The following is an 8,527-nucleotide window of genomic DNA, read 5'->3' as shown; positions in this document are numbered from 1 at the left end:
GCAACATGTTAATCTGTGCCTCTGCTAGGAGCTGTCTGCTATTTTCTAATATCTTATAGTAAATGAAGTTCATCAAAATATTTCTACTTCTTAGGAGTGCCACAAATCATTTTCGCTCCAGTAGGGCTGCAGACAACAAGTGCTCTAACCTTAACCACTTGCCTACTGGGCACTTAAACCCCCCTCCTGCCCAGACCAATTTTCAGCTTTCGGTGCTCTCACACTTTGAATGACAATTACTCAGTCATTTAACACTGTACCCAAATTAATTTTTTTGTCCTTTTTTTCATACAAACAGAGCTTTCTTTTGGTGGTATTTGATCAACTCTGGGTTTTTTATTTTTTGCGTTATAAATGAAAAAAAATACACATTTTTCTTTGTTTCTGTGATAAAATTTAGCAAATTTTTTTTTTTCATGAATTTTGGCCACAATTTTATACTGCTACATATCTTTGGTAAAAAATAACCCAAATTAGTGGATATTATTTGGTCTTTGTGAAAGTTAGAGTCTACAATCTGTGGTGCAAATCATAAAAAATTGATCACATCTGATGTACTCATTTCTTGCGACCCGAACAAGTCAGGAAAGTACAAATACCCCCCAAATGACCCCTTTTTGGGAAGTAGACATTCCAAGGCATTTAGTAAGAGGCATAGTGAGGTTTTTGGTGTTGTAATTTTTTCCCACAATTCTTTGCAAAATGAAGATTTTTTTTCCCCCCCACAAAATTGTCATTGTAATAGGTTATTTCTCTCACATGGCACGTGTATACCACAAATAACTCCCCAAAATACATTCTGCTACTCCTCCTGAGTATTACAATACCACATGTGGGACTTTTTCACAGCCTGGCCACTTAGAGAGGCCCAGCATGCAGGGAGCGCAGTCACGTGTTCTAGGAGCATAAATTACACATCTAACTTGTTGACTACCTATTACACTTTTGAAGGCCCTGGAGCACCAGGACAATGACGCGTGACACTGGCGGCAGATGGCACTGATACATGGCACATGATACTGATGTGACATGACAGAAGGCACTAATACATGGCACGTGACACGATGACAGATGGATGACACATGACACTGATGTGTCACTGATGACAGATGGCACTAATACGTGTCACTGATGACAGATGGCACTAATACGTGGCACTGATGACAGATGGCACTGGTGACATGCGACACTAACATGTGGCACTGGGGACAGGTGGTACTGGGGACAGATGAAACTGATAGGTGGCACTGGGGACAGGTGGCATTGATAGGTAGCACTGGGGACAGATGGCACTGGGGACAGGTGGGCATGTGTGTGTGTTTTTTCTGTGTGTGTGTGTGTTCTCACCGACGCTGCAGCAGTTCATCTCTCCCTCCTCACACTGTCTCTGTGTGAGGAGGGAGAGCTGGCGATGAGAGATGATCTCATATATTTACATATGAGATCACCTCTTATTGGACAGGCCAATCGAGTGCTAAATGGCTGCTGTGATTGGCCATTTAGCACGATCTGTGATTGGCTGTGTCCAAGAGACACAGCCAACACAGTACTTCCCTGATGCGCACTCGTGGCGGCGCGCAGGGGGGGGGGAGTAAGCAAGAGGACGTCCAGGGACGCCCTCCCGGCAGTTAGCGTCTGTGCTGTAGCCGTCTTTTGGCTATAGTGTGGGTGCGAAGTGGTTAATAAAGCTCCATACAGTGTGAAAATAAACACTTTGGCTGAGCTTGATCTTTAATGCCCCCAAAGGGCTGGGTCAGTGTTGCCATTCTCATCTACTGGGCTTAGGGCACCTAAACTGCAGGCAAAGCTTTTCTTCTGCACCATGGCACATCAACCTCCTCCTCATGCCTTTTCATCACCCTGGCGCACTGCGAAGGCTGGCTGAAATGGTAACCCAGTCACAACACTTCCCAATACCCATCTTCATGTATGAAGCCTCAGTGCTGGGGGGGGGGGGAGATTCAGTATCTTAATAACTAATAAACTTTGCTGCCGGGGGGTGCGCAATCAGTCTGTCATAGAACAATGCTTACAATGATGGAAGCTACTGTCCCCTCTGCCGTGTTCTCAGCCCTGCCTGGGTTAAATCCGTGAATTGCCAATCCTCTCCCATCTGCCATGGAGAGGGGGAGGTGTTCTGTAGTCCTATTCTAGGGTGACAATGCTGCCCCTCCATAGATACAGTAGTAGTGTGGTGAGTTTTGTCGTCCTGGGAGATGAAGTGTCAGTATCATGTTGTGATGTTTTCAGGAGGCTACGTACAGCACCCTGCGGAGCCATAATCTGCCTTCATAGAGAAGCACAAAGAACCAGTGATGACATCTTTGGCTCTAAAATAAGGTATGTAACATTTCATTAGAATGTTGTTGGGGGAGGGGCAGGAAAAGTTAAAGAGGAGCTGCACCTAAAAAAAAAATATTAAAAGCCAGCAGCTACTAATATTGCAGCTGCTGACTTTTAATAATATCACACTTACCTGTCCCAGGGTCCAGCGATGTCGGCGGCAGATGACGAGCGATCGCTCGTCTCGCTGCAGCCACCGCCGCCATCCTCTGTCAGGGAATCGGAAAGTGAAGCATGAGGGCTTCACTGCCCGGTTCCCTACTGCGCATGCGCGAGTTGCGCTGCGCTTCTCTTATGGTCCCCCGCTGTGTCTCTGGGAACTGTGTGTTTCCCAGAACACAACGGGGGGGGGCGGAGCGATGCGGGGGTCTGCAGCGGTCTGGCCGGAAGTGGGTGCAGTTACCTGGATTATCCAGGTAACTGCACCCCCCTCCCCCCCCGAAAGGTGCCGATTGTGGCACCGGAGGGGGGGAGGGATAATACTAGCGGAACTTCCCCTTTAGGGTGAAGAACCGCTTTAAAATCTAAATAAATTAAGCTAAAGCTTACAATACATGTTTTTTTTTTTTGTTTTTTTTTAATACATGTAGGTACCTAAATCTGACCTGGTATGTAGTGGTGCAGCTGGACAGAATACTCCAGATGTGGTCTAACCATAGTTTTATAAAGTGGTAGGATTATTGATCTATCTCTGGAGTAAATCCCTTTTTTTATGCATGCTAATATTCTGCCGGCTTTGGTAGCTGCAGCTTGACATTGCATGCAATTGCTCAATCTGTCATCTACTAGGACTCTCAGATCTTTCTCCATCCTTGATTCCCTCATTGGTTCTTCCCCCCCCCCACCCCCAGTGAGTAGTTTGCATTTATGTTTTTTGCCCCCAAGTGCATTACTTTACATTTCTCCACATTAAACCTCATTTGCCATGTAGTGGCCCACTCCATTAATTTGTTCAGGTCTTGCTGTAAAATTTCTATATCTTGATGGGAAGTTATTGCCCTTTTGTGTCATTTGCAAAAAATTAGATTAAGCTATTTATCCCGTCCTCCATATCATTTATAAATAAATTGAATAGAATTGGTCCCAATACAGAACCTTGGGGTACCCCATTTACCACTCCAGACCATTATGAGTACACTTTACTTATCACCGCCCCTTGGACATACCCCTGTAACCAGTTTTTAACCCAAGAACAAATCTTGTGGTCCACGCCTGCAGACCTGAGCTTGTAGATTGTATCAAATGCCTTTGCAAAATCCAGGTAGACTAAATCCACAGGCCTTCCCTTGTCTATATGGCAGCTCACTTCCCCGTAGAATGGTCTGGCAAGAAAGTCCTTTTGTAAACCCATGCTGATGAGACTACTTAAGATATTTTTAAATAAATAAATATAATAAATATAATATCTATTATACTATATATACTATCAGTAAATTCCCGGATATAGTTCCTGATCATCCCCTCCAATAATTTACCAACGATTGATGTTAGGCTGACTGGCCTGTAATTCCCAGGGATTTGTATCTGGCCTTTTTTGAATATTGGTACCACATTGGCTTTTCTCCAATCAGCTGGTACCAGTCCTGTCAGTATGCTGTCCACAAAGATTAGGAACAATGGTCTGGCTAGAACTTAAAGGGGAGGGCCACCCTGAAAAAAAAAAAATATTAAAAATTAAAAAAAAATCTAAAAAAAAAAAAATGAAAAAAAAATTTTTTTTTACTTACCTGAAATGCCTGTTGCTAGGCACATAATCCTAATCTTCCTCTTCCTCCTCCGCGGAGATGTTCTTTCTTCTCTCCTCGTCGTGTTGTCTTCTGGGTAATGGGTCGCGCTGTGTTCTGGGAACTGTGTGTTCCAGAACACAGCGCGTCCCATTCACAAAGCGCTGCGTGACTCGCGCATGCTCAGTAGGAAACAGGCAGTGAAGCCGTAAGGCTCCACTGCCTGTTTCCCTTAGAAGGAATGGCTGCGCCGGGACCCGAGAGCTGAGGGACGGGTCGGCCTCGGGCGGCCGACATCGCGGGAGCCCTGGACAGGTAAGTGCGCTTATTAAGTCAGCAGCTGCAGTGTTTGCAGCTGCTGACTTCTAATTTTTTTATTTTTTTTAAACGGCCCTCCTCTTTAAGTTCTCTGAAGACTCTCGGGTGTAAGCCATCTGATCCTGGTGATTTATTTGTATTATGTTTATCTAGTCTTTCTTTCACTCTGGCCAATGTTAGCCACAAGGGTATGTCCTGTGATGTGTCGCCAACAGTACTTCCATGGTCGATATACCCGTCCCTTTCCTGCGTAAACACTGAGGCAAAGAAGGCATTTATTACAGTTGCCATCTCTGTGTCATCTGTAACCATCCTCCCTTCCTCATCTTTTATGTGGGCAATATGCTCCGATTTAACATTTTTACTGTTAATGTATCTAAAAAATGTATTTGGATTTTTTTTACTCTAATCCGCTATGTGTCTCTCATAATCGTTTTTGGTCGCCCGATTGCATTCTTACATTTCTTATTACATTCCTTGTAGTGTTTGAATGCTGACCGCGACCCATCCCCTTTATATTGTATAAAGGCCATTTTTTTCTCTTTAATGAGGCTTTTTACATTACAGTTTAGCCACCCAGGTTTAACCTTCGCTCTTCTATATTTATTGCCCATTGGGATGTACTGTGTGATACCTTTGTTTAACCACTTCCCACCCGGCAAATGCATATATACGGCCGGGTGGGAGCTGTCTACTCCTGATAGGACGTTCAGGAACGTCCTTCAGAAGTAGCGGGATCGCGCGCGCGCAGCGGTGCGGTCCCGATGTGCTCGTGTCACCCGGACACGGCACATCTCAGATCGTCAGGAGGGCTCTGTGATTGGCCCTCCTGATCACATGACGGCCGTGTCCAATCACGGCCGTCATGTGATGTAAACAAACAGCCGGTTGCTAAGCAATCGGCTCTCCTCTCCTCACACGGAAGTCATCGCTGAGGAGAGGAGAGCAGAACGCTGCAGCCGGCTGATGATCAGTGAGTATGGGCTGCTTTTTACAGCTTTTTACTCACTGATTATCAGTCTAGTGTCAACACACAACACACCACACAGTACAAACACAGTCCCCACACATGTCCCCAAAACACACATGTCCCCAAAACATACAGTGGTGTGAAAAAGTGTTTGCCCCCTTCCTCATTTCCTGTTCCTTTGCATGTTTGTCACACTTAAGTGTTTCGGAACATCAAACCAATTTAAACAATAGTCAAGGACAACACAAGTAAACACAAAATGCAATTTGTAAATGAAGGTGTTTATTATTAAAGGTGAAAAAAAATCCAAACCATCATGGCCCTGTGTGAAAAAGTGATTGCCCCCTAAACCTAATAACTGGTTGGGCCACCCTTAGCAGCAACAACTGCAACCAAGCGTTTGCGATAACCTGCAATGAGGCTTTTACAGCGTCCTGGAGGAATTTTGGCCCACTCATCTCTGCAGAATTGTCCTAATTCAGTTACATTAGAGGGTTTTCGAGCATGAACGGCCTTTTTAAGGTCATACCACAACATCTCAATAGGATTCAGGTCAGGACTTTGGCTAGGCCACTCCAAAGTCTTCATTTTGTTTTTCTTCAGCCATTCGGTGGTGGACTTGCTGGTGTGTTTAGGATCATTGTCCTGCTGCAGAACCCAAGTTCGTTTCAGCTTGAGTACACGAACAGATGGTCGGACATTCTCCTTCAGGATCTCTTGGTAGACAGCAGAATTCATAGTTCCTTTTATCACGGCAAGTCTTCCAGGTCCTGAAGCAGCAAAACAGCCCCAGACCATCACACTACCACCACCATATTTTACTGTTGGTATAATGTTCTTTTTATGAAATGCAGTGTTCCTTCTACGCCAGATATACTTGGACACACACCTTCCAAAGAGTTCCACTTCTGTCTCATCGGTCCACAGAATGTTGTACCAAAAGTCTTGGGGATCATCAAGATGTGTTGTGGAGAAATTGAGACGAGCTTTGATGTTCTTTTTGCTCAGCAGTGGTTTTCTACTTGGAACTCTGCCATGCAGGCCATTTTTGCCCAGTCTTTTCCTGATGGTGGAGGCATGAACGCTGACCTTAACTGAGGCAAGTGAGGCCTGCAGTTCCTTGGACGTTGTTGTGGGGTCTTTTGTGACCTCTTGGATGAGTCGTCGCTGCGCTCTTGGGGTAATTTTGGGCGGCCGGCCACTCCTGGGAAGGTTCACCACTGTTCCATGTCTTCGCCATTTGTGGATAATGGCTCTCACTGTGGTTCGCTGGATTCCCAAAGCTTTGGAAATGGCTTTATAACCCTTTCCAGACTGATAGATCTCAATTACTTTCTTTCTCAATTGTTCCTGAATTTCTTTGGGTCTCGGCATGATGTGTAGCTTTTAAGGATCTTCTGGTGGACCTTACTGTGTCAAGCAGCTCCTATTTAAGTGATGCCTTGATTGTGAACAGGTGTGGCAATAATCAGGCCTGGGTGTGGCTAGAGAAATTGAACTCAGGTGTGGACAACAACAGTTATAGTATGTTTTAACAAGGGGGGCAATCACTTTTTCACACAGGGCCATGATGGTTTGGATTTTTTTTCACCTTTAATAATAAACACCTTCATTTACAAATTGCATTTTGTGTTGTCCTTGACTATTGTTTAAATTGGTTTGATGTTCCGAAACACTTAAGTGTGACAAACATGCAAAGGAACAGGAAATGAGGAAGGGGGCAAACACTTTTTCACACCACTGTACATGTCCCCAAATAATAAAAACACATGTCCCTAATAATAAAAACATGTCCCCCACATATGTCCCACTAAAATCACATGTCCCAATGATTATCTGCACACATATGTACGTGATCACCTGCACACATATGTACATGATCATTTGCGTACATATGTCCGTGATCACACAAACCAATTATTATACACTACGGAATTTTTTTTACCAAAAACATGTAGCAGAATACATTTTGGCTTAAATTTATGACAAAATTTGATTTTATTGGATTTCTTTTCAAATAGAAAAAAGAAAATATTGTTTTTTTTCCAAATTTCCGCTTTTTTTGCGCTTATATCGCAAAAAATAAAAAACAGAGTCGTGAATAAATAACACCAAAATAAAGCTCTATTTGTGCGAACAAAATGATAACAATTTCATTTGGGTACAGTGTAGCATGACAGCGCAATTGTCACTGAAAGCGCTAGAGCGATGAAAGCTGAAAATTGGGCTGGGAAGGAAGGGGGTGAAAGTGCCCTGTATTGTAGTGGTTAATATGCTCCTAAAGCATTCCCAATTTTTTTCCTTGTTCAATGTTTCAAGGATTTGATATACATAAAGGAGGTATAAGCTGGCAGAGATTTTAAAGCATCTATCTGAGATGGAGTTAAATTGGAATTTGAAGGGTTCTTCCATCTAACTTTGGAAATCTGCTTAGTGACTTGGCATGTAAAAGCCCACACATTGGGATTTCCCTGCAGGGAAGGGAAGATAAGAGATTTGAGTTTGTATTCAGTTGGCTGAGATGGTTTGACCGCGTGGGAGGGGGGGAGCACAGTTTCCTTGCCCCTGTTGTGTTTCAAGGATTTGGTCCCAATTGATGTCATGTAGTAATTATCTCAGTTCAGAAAAATTGGTTCATTTGAAATTTTGTGTTCTTGTGCTACCCTCGTGCCACCTTTTTCTATCTTTTACATTAAATGAGATGATCCTATGATCGCTAGATCCCAAGTTATCCCATATTTCCACATCTGAGATCTAGGCGATCAGTCAGATTTTGTAACAGAAGTGACGTTCTGTCGCCGCCATCTCTCTACACCCCGCTCTCGTCCACAGTAAGGATACAGTGAGAAGCAAGTGGACATCTTGTTACACCCACCGGAGTCTTGCATTTCACACTTATTTTTAACAGTAAACTCAGCTTATATAGTGAAATAATTATTTTTTTAATGCGTCAGATTGTTTTGATGTTGATTTTTCAAAGCAGCGGTGTTCTGTCATATTAACAAACCTGTGAGGTCAGTAGGCTTGCCGCTGCTTTTAAAATTCAACATCTAAACAGTCCAGCGTTTTTTTAAATACTATATTTCACTATATAAGCTCAGTTTACTGTTAAAAATAAGTGTGAAATGCAAGACTCTGGTGGGTGTAACAAGATGTCCGCTTGCCTCCTTCT

This window comes from Lithobates pipiens, unplaced genomic scaffold (assembly GCF_037356315.1).
Source record: "Lithobates pipiens isolate NorthernLeopardFrog02 unplaced genomic scaffold, aLitPip1_a1.2 Scaffold_18, whole genome shotgun sequence".
NCBI classification, from domain to species: domain Eukaryota; kingdom Metazoa; phylum Chordata; class Amphibia; order Anura; family Ranidae; genus Lithobates; species Lithobates pipiens.
The sequence above is the reverse complement of the archived record's forward strand: the minus strand, read 5'-3'. Positions refer to the sequence as shown.